This window comes from Papio anubis, unplaced genomic scaffold (genome assembly GCF_008728515.1).
Source record: "Papio anubis isolate 15944 unplaced genomic scaffold, Panubis1.0 scaffold445, whole genome shotgun sequence".
Lineage (NCBI taxonomy): Eukaryota > Metazoa > Chordata > Mammalia > Primates > Cercopithecidae > Papio > Papio anubis.
The window spans coordinates 51,559-70,090 of record NW_022164625.1 but is presented as its reverse complement, the minus strand read 5'-3'; positions in this window follow the sequence as shown (position 1 = coordinate 70,090).

Below are 18,532 nucleotides of genomic sequence, written 5' to 3'. Positions count from 1 at the left end.
AAAAAAAAAAAAAAAAAAAAAAAAAAAAAAAAAAAAAAAAACTAGGCCGGTGCAGTGGTTCACACCTGTAATCCCAGCACTTTGGGAGGCTGAGGCGGGCAGATCACCTGAGGTCAGGAGTACGAGACCAGCCTGGCCAACATGGTGAAACCTCGTTTCTACTAAAAGTACAAAAATTAGCTGGGCGTGGTGGCAGGCGCCTGTAATCCCAGTCATTCAGGAGACTGAGGCTGGAGAATCACTTGAACCTGGGAGGCGGAGGTTGTAGTAAGCCAAAATTGCACCATTGCACTCCAGCCTGGGTGACAGGAGCGAGACTTCATCTCAAAAAAAAAAAAAAAAAAAGGAGAGACTTTGAAAAGTGTGAAATGAAACTAACACTAGCATACTTGTATTATAGATAAATAAGTAAGTTGAGACTAAAACTAGGGAACTGATTTAGAGAGCTGCTAAAGAAATCCAGGAAAATCCAGGAGAGAGAAGTCATGGTGTTCTTGAACTTGAGTAGATACACAGGGGGAAGAATGGAATTGGATAAATAAAAAGATTTAGATGTGATCTAGACTCAACAAGACTTGGCTAATTAGTTGGGGGCATAAACAAAGGGTATATTTTTTTAAAAAATCGAATTGTCCTTATTAGGTATTTGGATGCATGGTGGCTCCCCTCAATGACATAGAGGATTTTGGAGGATGTTTCAGGTTTCAGTGGACAAGATGATGTTCTTGCTGAGCTTAAGTTATTAGAGGAGCAGCTAGGTGGAAATATCCAGGAGGCTGTTGGAAATACATGCCTAGGAGGATACATTTGTGAATCATCAGGATATAGATGACAATTAAGTCATGGGAGTGAATGAGGTCAGGCAGTAATAGAACACAAAGGGAGAAGAAAATAAAACCTCAGCTGCAACCCTGTGAAACACCAATATGTAACACATAAAGAGAAACCAGCTATCACATTTACTTAGAGCAGCCAGAAAGATAGGAGAAAAACAAACTAAGCGTGAAAGCAACCAGAACCAACAAAAGAGAACATTTCAGTAAGAATAACAATGCAACAGTGTCAAGTACTAGGGAAAAAAAAAATCAAATTAGATTAGGTTTCTAACATTCCCATGAGATTTAGTGAAGTTTCTGATTACAATCACAAGAAGGTTTTATTGCAGTGGTGGTGAAGGTGGGTTCCAGACTGCAGAAATCTAAACAGGAAATGGAAGGCGAGATATGGTCTTGATGATTGGAGACACATTTTAAAGAAATGTAGCCATTGGTGGGAGAATAATGAAAGATTGGAGCAGAGAGGTGAGGAAATATGGAGGTTATGATCGAAAGTAATGGAGAATGCATAAATGAAGATGGGAAAGAGCCAATAAGGAGGATGGTCATGAAACTACAAGAAAAAGAAGAGATAATTAATGAGCAAGATTGCTGAGGAAGTAGGAGGAATGATTGTATAAGACTGAGACAGACAAATTATAAGAAGGGACACTTCTTCCTATGAGAGGATTATAATAGAAAGAATATATGTAGAACAAGTAAATTATATATGTGTGGAATAGGAGAGACAAATAACAAGGAAAATGCAGGGAGAATGACAGATGGTATTGATGATACGAATTTTTCAAGGCACAGTGAGTCTATGATTTCCTTCAGCAGTGCTCAACTGCTCAATTATAGAAATGAAAAGGTGGTAGTTATATCGGTCAAGATTTGGGGGGCCGTTGGGTATTCAAGTGAAAAAGTAATATAGCAATAGAGTTAAACTGATTTGAAACTGTGAACATATGATCTAATACGAACAGGAAATAAAGATAAGAGGTGTTCACAGCCCAGCTGGTAGAATTCCTAAGAGCTGAATATTCTGACTTATTTTCCTCTCATTCTCTTTTTAACTGATTCCAATCAGACTTTGTCTCAAACACACCATAGAAATGGTACCTGTGAAGAGTATTCATAATTTCCATCATGCCAAATACCCATGAAGAATTCTCAATCTTCATCTTCCTTGACCCTCGGTAGCAAGATCAAAAAGAGACAGGGGATCACTCCCTTTCTTGAAATTTTTTTCTTTACTTAGGTTCCTGACAACCATTTATCTTCAGATTTACTCCTACCTTCCCAGTCACTCCTTAGTCTTGCTCTCCTGTTCTATCTCCTCTTTCTGAATCATAATTTTGGAAACACCTAGCACTGAATCATTGAGCCGTTTTCCTTATTCCCTAAGTGATCTCATCCAACCTCAAGGCTTTAAATATCACCTATTTTCTGATAGCTTCAACATCAATCTCTTCTGTTCCTACTCTCCCACCACTTAACATCTCCATTTAGATGTCCGAAAAACAGTTCACACTTCAATTATGTAAAACAAATTTTCCATTCTTACCACCAACCCCATCCTTCCTTCAGTTGTTTCCACTTAATAAATGCCATGCCAATTACCAAGTTATTCTGACTAAAAACTTAGCAGTCACCTTTCATTCTTCTCTTTCTCTTACTTCTTATATCCAAGCCATCATCATATAATATTGAAATGGGAGAGTTCCCTTATCCCCCTCACAGGACATTCAACAGGGGTGTGGCTGCCTGCTGCTCAAATTCCTCGGGGGAGCATGCAGACGGGTGGGTGAAGAGGTCATGGGGATGGCTTTTGGGTGTCTAGGGCTGAGTGTTTACAACTCCCGAAGGCCAAGTGGGCATATGTTACAGTGTGCTCTTTCGACTTTGCCGTCTGCAGACTGCTTGTGTTAGCTCCATTGGACTCTGCCTATTGCAAGGTCAGAGGGCTTTCTGTATCCCAAGTTCTTGTTCAGCATACTGGAAAAACCAGATCACACATGGGCTTGGAGGATGAGTGCAAGGTTTTATTAAGTGGTGGAGGTGGCTCCCAGTGAGATGGATGGGGAGCCAGAAGGGGGATGAAGTGGGAAGATGGTCGTCTTCTGGAGTCTGGCCACCCAGCGGTTGGACTCTCCTCCAACCATTCCTGGTCAAAGTCCCCTTGGCATCCACATCATTCCATCATTGCTGTTCTGCCAGTGTCTGCTGATGTGTTCCTCTCAACATCCATCTGCTTGTGTCTGCACCTACTAGGTCTCAGGTTTTTATGGGCACAAGATGGGGGTTGTGGTGGGCCAGAGTGGTCTTGGAAAATGCAACATTTAGGTATGAAAGCAGGAGTGCCCATTCTGACTTAGGTCTGTGGCCACAGGCCCGAGGGTAGAGCCCTCACCAGGGATCCCATCCTTCTCTACCCAGCACTTCCCTGCCCCCCTCCCATATTAATATAGTCTTGCCAATAACCTGGATCTGTATCCAGAATTCTACTTCTCACCCTCCACTATTAATATCCTAGTATGAGTCATAATCTTTCTCTCCCTAGTATTTCCCAAAAAACCTCGTAAGTGATTGTTCTCTTTCATTTTTGTCCCCTCTAAAGTCATTTCTCTACATAGCTACTTGCGATTTCTTTTTTCTTTTTTTTTAGAGACGGTGTCTTGCTCTGTCACCCAGGCTGGAGTGCAGAGGCACAATCTCAGCTCACTGCAACCTCTGCCTCCTGGGTTCAAGCAATTCTCCTGCCTTAGCCTCCCAGGTGGCTGGGACTATAGGTGCACGCTGCCACACCTAGCTAATTTTTTGTATTTTAGTAGAGACAGGGTTTCACCACGTTGCCCAGGCTGGTCTGGAACTCCTGAGCTCAGGCAATCCACTCACCTCAGCTTCCCAAAGTCCTAGGATTACAGGCGTGAGCCACCGTACCCGGCCACTGTGATCTTCTAGAAACAGAAATTTGATTATATATATTTCCTGCTCAGAGTATTCCAAAGGCTTCCGATGTACTTATTTAAAAATCCAACTTTCATTGATTTAAAGATCTACGAAAATGTTATCATTAAACAACTTTCGACTTTATCTTCTTTTTTTTTTTTTTTTTTGAGACGGAGTCTCGCTCCGTCGCCCCGGCTGGAGTGCTGTGGCCGGATCTCAGCTCACTGCAAGCTCCGCCTCCCGGATTGACGCCATTCTCCTGCCTCAGCCTCCGCGTAGCTGGGACTACAGGCGCCCGCCACCTCGCCCGGCTAGCTTTTTGTATTTTTTAGTAGAGACGGGGTTTCACCGTGTTAGCCAGGATGGTCTCGATCTCCTGACCTCGTGATCCGCCCGTCTCGGCCTCCCAAAGTGCTGGGATTACAGGCTTGAGCCACCGCGACCGGCCTCGACTTTATCTTCTACTATTACTCTTCCTTCATTCACTCCATGTTTACCATTCTAAATACACTGTTATTTCTCTAACTTGTCTCTACTTTTAAGTCTTTGCACTTGTTGTTTCCACTACTTGGTCTGTTCTGTTGTCAGTTATTAATATCACTTCTTTAATCCCTTATTCAAAAATTAAATGAAATGTCAATGAAATTTCCCCCTTTCGCTCAAAATGATAGATTGAATAATTGGACACAACTCTTCACTCCTCTGCATTAATTTTTTATAACTCCAACCTTTCATGGCCTTATGCACATGTAGGCGGCTTGTATTTCTCTGATCCTTGATTTGGGGCCTAGCCCTGTGACTTGCTTTAACCAATCAAGTATTAGCAAACCTGACAAAACCAAGGCTCAAAATGTGATTACCCAATTTGTCTTTCCCTCTTATTCTGATCTTTTGCCATGAAAAGAACATGCATGGGTGGCTACTGACTTAAACGGGTTGAAGAAACAGGTGGAAAGGAACTGAACTCAACCTGTAGCATGGAGCCAAGTCGAGGTAAGCCCAGCCTAAATCAAACTTTAGACAGCCTGCAGATAGGTGTGTTGTACTGAAATTTTGAAGTAACTTTATTTTGCAGCAATATTGTGGCGAGAGCTAATTATTACACTCTTTTTAAAAGAGTCATATATATTCCATCACTTTTTATTCTTTTTCAGTTAAATTATTGATGTCATTCATTTCTACCCAACATTAAAATATGCTTCTTCAGTTTTTCTCTCTCTCTAAAATATTGATGTCTCTGAGAAAATGTCCTGTATGTCTTATTTAGCACCTTATTCCCAGAGCCTAGAACCTGGTTCAGTACAGAGGAGGCATTCAATAGATAGTTGTGATCGAATGAATAAGAAGCTAGAGGAAGCCAGATACTAAACGTCATGATAAAGTTGGAAGAAATCTGCTGGAATTAAGCAAATGAATGAAATGGAATGTTACATGGCTGAAGTCAGCAAGTTCAATTTTGAATTTGATATTTCAGAGGTGAAATAATTCTAGGTCCATAGATCATATGACAGAAAAAAATAGTGTGAGCGAAGCCTGTGCTGCCTAAACAGATAAATCTCTCTCCCCCGCCGCCGCACCCCTGACACCATCAAAATGTCAAACAATCACACTCTGCATTTCTTAGGTCCCTTGTATGGAGAATTGGATATAATAACTTTGCAATGTGAATAGGCAGGGAAAATATGTCAAACTATTAAAGTCACCACAAGTAGAAAGCAACATAACAGATGAGTAAAGACATTCTTTTATGAGAGAAAGGGGGCACTTGAAACTCTAAGTGTAGTACTAAAATTATTTGATTTCATCTATTAATATTTAACAAGTAATTCGAGTTGAGAATGGCTTCCTCTTCCTACGTAGTAACTTTTTAAAAAGATAGTACCTCAGAACATCTGTTTGCATAATGGTCTTCCAGTGTTCTTGAACTAAAATGTCAATTGGCAAGTAACATTTAACATTTTTAAATGCCTGTAAACTTGGGATTTGTTAATTATTTCTCCATTTTTCTGTGATGCCACTCTTTTCCTCTTAGAATGCTTCATTTCCTGAAGGCTATCTAATTAATGGTCAGGCAATGAATACATGCTTAGCATTGGAGTGGTGCAAAGTCTATTAATCCTGACAGTAACTCCTTAACATTTTTATGCCAGTACTACTGAAAGCAGATTGCATAAATTGGAGGCTGATAAGAGTGTTTATTCCAAGATTCAGCACTCAGGAATCTGATTGTGCTGAGTTTCAATATATTGCTTTCAATATATTGTGACAGGCGAAAAAAATGATGTCTTTTATTTTGTTGATGAAACACAAGTATTCCAAATATGTTTAGAATTTTGTTTCAAATACATTATGAGAAATAAGTAATTTATGTAATGTGTAACTTAAGATAGTTTGTTGCAAGCAATTTAAAGTAAACTAGGCTAAGTTGGGCAGAAAAGAAAACTTGATTTAGGTTTACTTACCTATGCGTAGAAAATTAGCTAAAGGATCAAGGTCTTTAAAAGGGCAGGAACCAGAGTAGCTCTAATGATATAGGGCTCAGGAAATTTCAAATTCTGGCTGTGGTTAGAATGAATTGCTGACCATTGGCTGCTCAGGCTAGAGAGAAGGACAGAGCTGTGGCATCACAGCTTCATTCTTCGTGGGAAATAAAACAAGTGCCTAGAAATTTATGAGAGAACAGAAAAAAAGAAAAGCTTTTCTTGCACTTCTACTCATAAAGACCCAGTATTTAAAATAAACTAAGTAAAAGACTGTGAACTTAGCAACTGGGCTCAGAGTACAATGATATCCAATTGCAAAGCAGAAGCAGGGTTGGGGTGGGGTCAATGCTGGGGATTCACTAAACAAGAGCATCAGACCACCCTTTTTTCATATTTCTGTCTCTCTCATCAAAAGTTAAGTACCAGAACAGAAGTGCTAACTGTCCAAGTTTTGGTCAGGTTTGAAACATGCTGGGGGAAAACAAGGCACAGATTATACGTAATAAAACAGAGAAAAGTCCCCAAATTGCAATGGGTATGCTGCTACTGAAAGAAGCAATGAATGACCAAAAGCAATAAATATATCTGTCTTTCTCATGAAACTCGCCGTCCTGATTAAGGAGTAAATATCCGTAACAATCATTCTTTAAGGGATGCAGTTTGTCAGTTTTTACTTACTATTTGATCATCAGAATCTTGATTTTCTTTTTAAAGTGGGTAAAAGCAGTTCAACTCTCAGACACAACGAGGCATAAAACATTTTAACTTGTGGTTTTTACGAAGATAAAAAATTCCTTAAGAAATAGTGAATTAAAACTCTGGCTTTATACAATTTACTTTTTGATATGGTTTGGCTGTTTTCCCAACCAAATCTCATTTTGAATTGTAAATTCTCATAATCCCCACGTGTTGTGGGAGGGGCCTGGTGGAAGGTAATTGAATCATGGGGCAGTTAGCCCCATGCTGCTGTTCTTGTTATAGTGAGAGAGTTCTCAGGAGATCTGATGATTTTGTAAGGGTCTTTTCCCTTTGGCTCAGCTTTCATAATTCTTGCTGCTGCCATGTGAAGAAGGATGTATTTGCTTCTCCTTCTGCCATAACTGTAAGTTTCCTGAGGCCTACCAAGCCTTCAGACCTGTGAGTCAATTAAACCTCTTTCCTTATAAATTACCCAGTCTTGGGTATATCTTTATTAGCAATGTGAGAACAGACTAATACACTTTTATTGTAAGCAAAGGAAAGTATGTCATTCTGTGTGTATGTTGGGTGTATTACATGCATATGCATAAATATGATTCTATATATAAATTTTTCTGAAATTATTCATCTATAAGTTGATATAAATCCTATAAATCAGTATAAAAATATATATATATATATTTTTGTATTTTTAGTAGAGACGGGGTTTCACCGTGTTAGCCAGGATGGTCTCGATCTCCTGACCTCGTGATTCGCCCGCCTCGGCCTCCCAAAGTGCTGGGATTACAGGCATGAGCCACTGCGCCCCGCCAAGTATAAATATTCTTTAATGGAGCTCTGATATACAGTTAAATTCTTCTTCGTAGATAACAGGATAATATTAATAGTTCTTAGACAGATCAGAGTTTTCTAATTTAATTTGGGCTTTTTGTCTCTTTTCTTTACCTTGGTCTGATGCTCTTGTTTAGTGAATCCCCAGCACTGACCCCACCCCAACCCTGCTTCTGCTTTGCAATTGGATATCGTTGTACTCTGAGCCCAGTTGCTAAGTTCACAGTCTTTTACTTAGTTTATTTTAAATACTGGGTCTTTATGAGTAGACGTGCAAGAAAAGCTTTTCTTTTTTTCTGTTCTCTCATAAATTTCTAGCCACTTGTTTTATTTCCCATGAGGAATGAAGCTGTGATGCCACAGCTCTGTCCTTCTCTCTAGCCTGAGCAGCCAATGGTCAGCAATTCATCTTGGGTAGTATGAATAGAGCATTTCAAATTCTTTTTTTAGTAGACTATTCACTTCCACTTGAGTTCCAGGTTTAAAAGTAAATGCTTTGTTTGGCAATGGTATAGTACTTCCAATAAATAATTCCATTAATAGTACTTGCGAGTAATGCTGGTTAATTAATTTCAACCAATATTAATTATAGCACTAATGATAGTACCTGATCCTAGTACTCACCAGTAATATTAGCTAATTAATCCTTTCCCAATTTTGAATGTCCTATAAATAGTCTATTATCAAATACTATTTTAATGAACTAAAATATAAAGATATGTCGGGCATTTCTCAGATTCTCTCCAATTTTGTCCTTCAGCATTCCTTTTGACACTTAATAAGACTGTCAAAATCAACTACATACCAATTAAATTCAAGATACTCAGTTTGTAAGTACATGCTAAAACATTTGATTATATCATTTTTTCTCAGACACAGCAAGGAAGGTAAGGTATAAGACATACTTAGGCATTAGAAATCTAAATCAATTTAATTTTCTAAGTATAAGTTTATTTTATCATATGGGGTTGGAAAAAATAAAGAAATGGTTTTTCCTTTTATACGCACACCACTTTCAATATTCTCACACTGGTCACCAAAACATGGGATGATTTTACCCATACCAAGTGTATTAGTGCATTTTCATACTGCTATGAAGAAATACCCAAGACTGGGTAATTTATAAATAGAAAGAGGTTTGATGGACTCACACAGTTCCACACGGCTGGGGAGGCCTCACCATCATGGTGAAGGCGAAGGAGGAGCAAAGGCATATCGTACGTGTCAGCACGCAAGAGCATGTGCAGGGGAACTACCCTTTATAAAATCATCAGATCTTGTGAGACTTATTCACTATCATATTTTCCCTGTGTGAAATGGAAAAAAACCATTTTTTCCCCATTTCACACAGGGAAAAACCCACCCCCATGATTCAATTTCCTCCCACTAGATCCCTCCCATCATACATGGGGATTATGGGAGCTACCATTCAAGATGACATTTGGATGGGGACACAGCCAAACCATATCACCAAGCAGTTCTCCAATGCTCAGTGAACAAGAACTGGGTGTGCTACAATTTAACTCAATTCTGATGCTATCTAGCTAGAAATAACCTCAGATCCTACAGATTAAGAGCTCAATTTTACAAGACTGCCTCCCACTTCAGAAGTCAAGCACAAGTATTAAGTCCCCAGGTTACCACAACTTCTGTCCCACGTGGTTACAAATCTGAGGTTCTCACAATCCCCTTCTCAGGTTCAATAATTTGCAAGAGTGTTTCATAGAACCCAGAAAAACAGTTTGGTTACTATTGCTGATTTATTGCAAGGATATTGTAAAGTATACAAATAAACAGCCAGATACAGATATTTATATATAGGCTACAGTTTGGAAGGGTACCAAGTGCAGGAGCTTCTGCCTCATAGAGTTGGGTGCACCACCCTCCTGACAAATGCATGTCTTCTTGTTCACCAACCCATAAGCTATCCTAACCTTTTCCTTTTGGGTTTTTATGCAGGCTTCATTATATATGCATGATTGATTAAATCATTAGCCACTGGTGATTTACTTGACCTTCAGCTTTTCTTCCCTCTCCCAGAGTCGGGGATCCCACTCAAAATTCCAAGTCTTTTTTTTTTTGAAATGGAGTCTCAGTCTGTTGCCCAGGCTGGAGTGCAGTGGTGCAATCTCGGCTCACTGCAACGTCCACCGCCCGGATTCAAGTGATTCTCCTGCCTCAGCCTCCCAAGTAGCTGGGATTACAGGGGCATGCCACCACACCTAGCTAATTTTTGTATTTTTAGTAGAGATGGGGTACCACCACACCCAGCTAATTTTTGTATTTTTAGTAGAGACGGGGTCTCACCATGTTGGCCAGGATGGTCTCAATCTCTTGACCTCGTGATCCACCCGCCTCAGCCTCCCAAAGTGCTGAGATTACAGGTGTTTGCCACCGTGTCCGCCCAGTTCCAAGTGTTTAATCACATAGTTAGTTCCCCTGGAAACCAGCCCCTATCCTTAGGGGCTTTCCAAAAGTCATCTCATTACATAAACCCAAGTGTGGCTGAAAAAGGTTAGTTAAGATTAACAAAAGTCCCTCCTTTCACCTTTATGGATCTTATCCCTTAGGAAATTTCAAGGATTTTAGAAGATCTGTGCCAAGAATGGGAATGAAGACCAAATATAAATTTCTTATTCTAAATCACAATATCACGGATATACAATCTCAAAGTTTCATGTACATATTGTAACTGGCTGGATCAGCTGTAGTGTGATTTGCCATATGTTTTAACCTACTTTTTAAGGAATCTGATACTGACAAAAAAAATCACTTAAATTATAGCACATGGTTTAACTTATTCTTTTACTTTGCTAATATTAATGTTTCTATTTAGTAAGCTCTTAGAGCCTACCGGGAAATTGTAGCATATGACAGCACTTGAAACTTTCTAGTGTCAAATGAAAATTATAGGAGGTCATTGTTTTGGGCTGTTTCTGTACTAGGTCCAACAGAATAAGCTAAAAATCAATATGAAGTCTCCCATGCTAAAGTTTCAGGTCACCAAACCCAATCTAAATTGTTATCTGATCTTCTGAGAAGTTAGGAGAAAGATACTAACATCCAATTTCCCAAACCATCCAGTTTATATATATATTTATATATATATATATTTTTTTTTCCTTTTTGAGACGGAGTCTCGCTCTGTCACCCAGACTGGAGTGCAGTGGCACGATTTTGGCTCACTGCAACCTCCGCCTCCCGGGTTCAAGCAATTCTCTTTTCTAAGCCTCCTGAGTGGCTGGGATTACAGGTGCCTACTGCCCGGCTAATTTTTGTATTTTTGGTAGATACAGGGCTTCTCCGTGTTGGCCATGGTGGTCTCAAACTCCTGACCACAAGTGATCCGAATGCCTTGGCTTCCCAAAGTGCTGGGATTACAGGCATGAGCCACCACCCAGGCCTCAATCTTTAATCAGCATGATAATGAGATTTCCCCTGCTTTAATTCTAACGCAAAGAGGTAGCCTGAAGTAACCTGATGTTAACTATTCAGTCACTTTTCTATTAATATATCTCTCTGTCTCCACCTTATAAGAAAAATAACTTTAAAGAACTAGTAACTCTTAGTTACAAATAATAAAGTAATACAAAGCCAACTCTTTCTGCTCAGTAGTTCATTGGAACACTTACTCTATTTTATAGAATGAAGTGTTACCTAATTCTAGATTCAAAAATAAAGCTAATTGAGGTCTTTCAAATTGTAAAATGGAAACCCATGCCAAATTTTGTATATGTTCAGCATGGTGTGGCTTATAAGAAAATATTCAACACAATAATGATCTAAAATAGATATAAATTAATGCTAGGATTAGATGATATAACACAAAGCATTCTGATACACACATTCCCAATTTTTATCAAAACGAAACCTTCCTAAAACAAAATGAAACGATAGTGGAAGTAGTTAAAAGCAAAACATCTTTTGTTGATTTTTCACGTACAATGATGTTTATTGCAGCCTTAATATTACAGGAAAGAAGACTGGATCCAGACCCAAGAGAGGGTTCTTGTATTTCAGGCAAGAAAGAATTCTGGGCAAGTTCACAGAGTAAAATGAAAGCACATTTATTAAGAAAGTAAAGCAATAAAACAAAAACAATGGCTACTCCACAGACATAGCGGCTCCAAGGCTGCTGGATGGCTACTTTCAAAGTTATTTCTTGATTATATCCTAAATATGAGGTTGATTATTCATGAGTTTTCCAGGAAAGGGGCAGGGATTTCCTGGAACTGAGAGTTCTTCCTTTTACACCATATAGGGTAACTGCTGGACGTTGCCATGGAACCTATAAACAGTCATGGTGCTATTGGTAGTGTATTTCAGCATACTAATCCGTTATAATTATCATATACTGAGCAGTGAGGACCACCAGCAGTCACTTTTCTTGCCATCTTGGTTTTGGCCAGCTTCTTTACTGCATCCTGTTTTATCAACAGGGTCTCCATGTCCTGTGTCTTGTGATACCAGTTCCTCTGGCCTCCTATCTCATCCTGTGACTAAGAATGCCTAGCCTCTTGGGAATGCAGCTCAGTAGATCTCAGCCTTATTTTACCTGGCCTCTATTCAAGATGGAATCATTCTGGTTCCAACACCTCTGACATTAACACTCAAGATTAGATAAATTCCAGTATCAGTGGCATTTGTAGAACATAATCTTTAAAATATCTACTGTTTAGAAATAATACTAATAACATAAGAATAATAGAAGGCCAGACATGGTGGTTCACGCCTGTAATCCTGGCACTTTGGGAGGCCAAGGCGGGTGGATCACTTGAGACCAGGAGTTCAAGACCAGCCTGGCCAACATGGTGAAATCTCATCTCTACTAAAAATTAAAATATATATATCAGCCAGACATGGTAATGCACGCCTCTAATCCCAGCTACTTGGGTGGCTGAGACATAAAAATTGCTTGAACCTGGAGATGGAAGTTGCTGTGAGCCAAGATTGTGCCGCTGCACTCCAGCCTGGGTGACAATGCAAGGCTCTGTCTCCAAAAAAAAAAAAAATACTCACAAATATATTGTCTCAAATCATGATTAAAATTATATCTCCAATGCCAGTATTTTTCAAATGGATATACACATTCACATAGAGACAAAACTGATGGAAAATACATTACTGATTTAAAATGTGTATCTCACTATGAAAAGGATGTAGATGACTTTCATTTAATTTCTACTATTTTGTTAGTTTTCTATAATGATCACATGTTGCTGATATGAAAAGAAAACTACAGAGAACATTATAAAGCAAAGAAATCATGTCAATTTTGATTCCTAAGTGTTTTACCTATATTTTGAGGCTTACACAGAGTTCAATAAAATATATTAAAATTACCTTTTAAATAAACTTAGTCTTTTTTTTTTTTTTTTTTTTTTTGAAAACGGAGTCCCCCTTTTTCCCCCGGGTTGGGTGCAGGTGGCGGGTTTTCGCTCACCGCAAGCTCCGCCTCCCGGGTTTAGGCCATTCTCCTGCCTCAGCCTCCCGAGTAGCTGGGACTACAGGCGCCCGCCACCTCGCCCGGCTAGTTTTTTTGTATTTTTTAGTAGAGACGGGGTTTCACCGTATTAGCCAGGATAGTCTCGATCTCCTGACCTCGTGATCCGCCCGTCTCGGCCTCCCAAAGAATAAACTTAGTCTTTAAAAGATATACTTTTTACATCAAATTAGACTTTCCTTACGAGACAAAGCAGTTCATTACACTTATAAATAATATCAACATTAGCACTTATAATTCTTTCCCCTTCCTCCCCAAAACCTCGGTGAGAATTCCATTCAGCATCTGTATAAGGGATGGAATTTATTTAAAAAAAAAAATGTACCTCTTACTTGCCCTACTGAGAACTAGTCAACAGACAAACTCCCAGGGTATCATTAAACACATGATTTAGTTTTTTTATTTAAAAAGTTTAAAGCAGAATGTAGAATTCTCAAGATTGTTGGCAAGAGGAAATTATTTTAAAATTCTTTTCATAGTTCTTTGAAATAAACATTTCTTCTCTGAAATGTAATTGTTTCAATCTAGGATTATTTCAATTCAAGCAATAAGAATACCACATAGCTCAAAAAAAGAGGTGTTTATTTCAAGGATTCCAAGCCACTTTCTGAGAATGTAGAGCAGAAATCAGAGGTCACTGTTGGGTAATGGAAGTGTAGAACCCACAACCCATTTGTATCCTGAAAGCCTTTACTCACAGGCTCTCTCTGTGCATCTACCTCTTGTTTCTTTCTCCTTCAGCTGATTTATGGTATCTGTTTGTCTAAGTATAATTGCCTCAAATGGCCTGACACATTTGTAGATTTTAAATTCTCATGTATACTGAGTCCCAGCCCTAAATTCTTGTGCTGAGAAACTGATCTGCGTAACATGAGTAAGGCTATCCCAGAGACATATCCCTGTGTGAAAGTAGTTTTTCAACAAAATGGGTAGTGCTTGCAGACATGCAGAATACTTCCATAAACATGACCATATGCTATAAAATGATGACCAGTGGGTAAAAGCAGGTACGATAAGTGTATAATGTGTATGTGTATGTATGCATGTGTGTATAACAGTTCATATAATTTACCCTTGACAAGAATAAGGCCAACTCATATATAATACTTACGTATGTTACATACAAACAAAACACCAAAAATGCAGACCCCAAAAATTCATAATTAAAGAAAATAAAACTGATTTTCCAAATTTTCAGTCTAAAATTGTACTGCAAAAATTTTAGAGATAGGAAACAAAGGGGATTGAAGTACAGCTCTGGAGTTAAACTGCCTGAGTTTGAATCCTGACCATTTGTTAGGTACAAGCTTTCCAGATATCACCCAATTTCTCTGCCCTTCAATTTCTCCATCTGCTAAATGAGAATAATAATAGGCACAGGGTTGTCCCAAGGATTAAAGAAGTTGCTGTATGAAATGCTTAGACTAGCATCTGCCATATAGAAATGTAATGTATTTTAATTATTAAAATTTGTTGTATGCTTTGTTTTCAAATGACTAAGCCCTCAAGGTTCTTTAGATGTGGACTATTAAAATTGTTTGTGGCTATAAATTTGATTATATGAAGTTGTTTAATAATATAAACTTTGCAATTAACTGCTATCTGATATAAATATTAATTATAAAGAAAACATATATGCAGCACAAATATCACTAAATTAAATGCCTTACTTTTCATAATTTCTGACTATAAAATATATACTAATTTTAGATAATTTAGAAAATAATATATAATTAAGTAGCAGAGCAAATCACTGATAATCTCATCCCTCAGAGGAAATTAATGTTAACTTTTCTATTTAGTCTTTAAATCTATCCATATTTACAAATTAGTTGAAATAATTTATACAAATAATTTTGCTTTTTCACTTGCCTCTTGCTTTTACATTTAATACTAAATAAAGATTTAATAACATAAAACAATGATTGACATAATCACTTTATAATCATATTTTTGTGGCTTGGTAACTAGTCCAAATTGTGAACCATTTAAAACCAAGACACTTTCTAGGCTGTCATGACTAGTTTGAAGTCATGGAAGTAATAAAAATATTTTTATTAGTCACGAGGCTGAGGCAGTAGGATACCTTGAGCCCAAAAGTTCGAGTCTAGCCTGAGCAACATATTGAGACCCTGTCTCTAAAAAAACAATAATAATTGAACTAAACTAATTTAAGAATTGTTATCCCAGATTTCCAGGCTAGATATCATGGAAATAGATTGCAAATACAATCATCTTTTAAAAAAAAAAGAAAGAAAATATTTATACACCTATAATAGTTACTTAACACCTAAGTCATAAAGTCTAAAAGAGCACTTTAGCTACAAGACTTAGCTTGTTCACATTCTCAGATGCTTGTAAGCACTTACACACACAAGATTTCTCTATATCCTACCCACTTCCTGACCTTCTCAGTCATCATATATGTGTATATATACATATATATATTTCTTAATCACAACACTGATTGCCTCTGTTAAATATTATCTCTTGCAGAAATATAAATTTTATGCATACTCAATCATCCTATGATATTCCTGTGTGAGGGAAAAATTGATTAGAAGAGTAGAAATCTTCATGTTAATGATTTCATTGATATAATTTTTGATATATATATAAAATCATATATATGTTGTATTCATTTTTATTTGTTTCTATAACAAATTAAGTAAGTCCTCACTTAACAGCATCCATAGATTCTCGGAAGGTGCTTCTTTAAGCAACACAAGTGTAACAAAACAAATTTCACCATAGGCTAATTGATATAAACTAGAGTTCAGTTCTTGCAGAATATTTCTGGTCACAAAAACATCACCAAACTTCTAAATAAAGACCAAAACACTTCTCATATTAAACAATGAAATAAATGTGAAGTATACATACATGTAAGAAAAATTAGTAAAAACAAATAAGATAATTATTTACTCAATTATTTCAGTTCAGAAAAGTTCAGGGGCCAAGGCAGAAATCAGCCTGGTCAGGACACCATTCATCATAGGGTCGGGATACACTCATGCACACACCCACACTCACTCAGGCTGGGACCACATAGACACAAAGATTCACTGAATGTGCACATCTTTGTGATATGAGAGGAAAGTAGAATACCTGGAGGAAATTTCCTCAGACATGGGGAGAATATGTCAACTCCACACAGACAGTGGCTCTGGCCAGGAATTGACTTTTTCCTCATCAACATTATATTATATATATTTTTTCCTCATCAACATTATAATACACAACATTGAATGAAACAATGTTTGCTCTGCAAAGGACCAGCTGTCTACAGGTCTTTTGAAACCTACTACAAACTTGATGACTTGAAACAACACAAACTTGTTATCTTAAGGTTCTAGAGGACAGAAGTCCAAAATCAGTTTTATAACGCTAAAGTCAAGATGTTGGTAGAGTTTGTTCCTTCTGGAGGGTCTGAGGGGAAAATTGTTTCCTTTCCTTTTTTCAGCTTCTAGTGGCTATCCATGTTCCTGGACTTGTGGCCTTTCCTCCATCTTCAAAGGACATTGTTCTAACTACTGTTTCTGTCATCATATATAGCCTTCATCTCTAACTCTCAGTCCTCTTGCATCTTTCTTATAATGACCTCTCTGGTTATATTGGTCAACCTACCTAATACAGAATAATCTTCCCTCTCAAGATCCTTCATTTAATCACATCTACAACATCCCTTTTGCCATAAAGGTAATTTTCACAGACTTTAGGATTCAAGTGTAGGCATATTTGAGGGCTGTTGTTTCACCTACTGTATTAGTCCGTTTTCATGCTGTTGATAAAGACATACCAAAGACCGGACAATTTACAAAAGAAAGAGGTTTACTGGACTTACAGTTCCATGTGGCTGGGGAGGCCTCATAGTCATGGCAGAAGGTGAAAGGCACATCTCACATGGCAGCAGACAAGAGAAGAGAATGAGAGCCAAGCAAAACAGGTTTCCCCTTATCAAACCATCAGATCTCATGAGACTTATTCACTACCATGAGAACAGTGTGGGAGAAACCGCTCCCATGATTCAGTTATCTCCCACTGGGTCCCTCCCACAACATATGGGAATTATGGGAGTACAATTCAAGATGAGATTTGGTTGGGGACACAGAGCCAAACCATATCATTCCACCCCAACCACTCCCAAATCTCATGTCCTCACATTTCAGAACCAATCATGCTTTCTCAGTAGTTCCCTAAAGTCTTAACTCATTTCAGCATTAACTCAAAAGTCCATAGTCCAAAGTCTCATCTGAGACAAGGCAAGTCCCTTCCACCTATGAGCCTGTAAAATCAAAAGCAAGTTAATTACTTCCTAGATACAATGGGGGTATAGGTATTGGGTAAATACAGCCATTTCAAATAGGAGAAATTGGCTGAAACAAAGGAGCTACAAGCCCCATGCAAGTCCAAAATCCAGCAGGGCAGTCAAATCTTAAAGCTCCAAAAGGATCTCCTTTGACTCCATATCTCACATTCAGGTCATACTGATGCAAAAAGTGGTCTCCCACAGCCTTGGGCAGCTCCACCCCTGTGGCTTTGCAGGGTATAGCCCCCCTCCTGGCTGCTTTCATGGGCTGCTGTTGAGTATCTGTGGGTGTTCCAGGCACACAGTGCAAGCTGTCAGTGGATCTACCATTCTGGGGTCTGGAGGACAGTGGCCCTCTTCTCACAGCTCTACTAGGCAGTATCCCAGTAGGGACTTTGTGTTGGGGCTCCAACCCTACATTTCCTTCCACACTCCCTCATAGAGAAGTTCTCCGTGAGAGCCCCATCCCTGCTGCAAACTTCTGCCTGAACATCCAGGCGTTTTCATTCATCCTCTGAAATCTAGGTGGAGGTTTCCAAACCTCAGCTCTTGATTTCTGTGCCCATAGGCTCAACACCATGTGGAAGCTGCCAAGGCTTGGGGCTTCCACCCTCAGAAGCAACAGCCCAAGCCACACCTTGGCGCCTTATAGTCATGGCTGGAGTGGCTGGGACACAGAGCACCATGTCCCTAGACTGCATACAACAGAGGGACCCTGGAATGGCCCACAAAATCATTTTTTACTCCTAAAACTCCAGGCCTGTGATGGAAGGGGCTGCCACAAAGGTCTCCGACATGCTCTGAAGACATTTTCCTCATTGTCTTGGTGATTAACATTTGGCTCCTCATTACTTATGAAAATTTCTGCAGCTGGCTTGAATTTCTCCTCAGAAAATGGAATTTTCTTTTCTATCACATTTTCAGGCTGCAAATATTCCAA